The sequence below is a fragment of the Morone saxatilis genome, unplaced genomic scaffold (genome assembly GCF_004916995.1).
Source record: "Morone saxatilis isolate NCDOM2014 unplaced genomic scaffold, NCSU_SB_2.0 Contig21, whole genome shotgun sequence".
NCBI classification, from domain to species: Eukaryota; Metazoa; Chordata; class Actinopteri; family Moronidae; genus Morone; species Morone saxatilis.
Window position 1 is genome coordinate 16,394,455 of NW_023339774.1, and position 298 is coordinate 16,394,752.

General features: G+C 38.3%; 1 protein-coding gene across 1 annotated transcript in view; it reads right to left on the reverse strand.

The window, feature by feature from the left end:
* LOC118332665 (lipoxygenase homology domain-containing protein 1) overlaps positions 1-298 on the reverse strand; it is a 29,874-nt gene that overhangs the window by 5,574 nt on the left and 24,002 nt on the right. The gene's annotated exons all lie outside the window — the stretch shown is intronic.

Genomic DNA, 298 nt, shown 5'->3' on the forward strand with positions numbered 1-298 from the left:
GACTCATTCTGAGGTAACAAAAACGTAACAGTTCTCCAATTCTAACAACAAAATCCAACCAGTGCCAGAAAGGGCAAATTTAACAATTTATTCTGGTATAATGTGGACTAAGAGTCTACAACCAATGCTAGTGGCTTGATGAGGTTGTACTCTGTGCTGTGTTGTGCTAAATCCTAATATCAGCATGCTAACATTCAAATCAAATCAAATTTTCAGCAGGTATAATGTGTTCACCATGAGTTTAGTGTGCTGGAATAGGAAGAATTTGCTGATGACCTCATGGTGGCACTACAGGAAA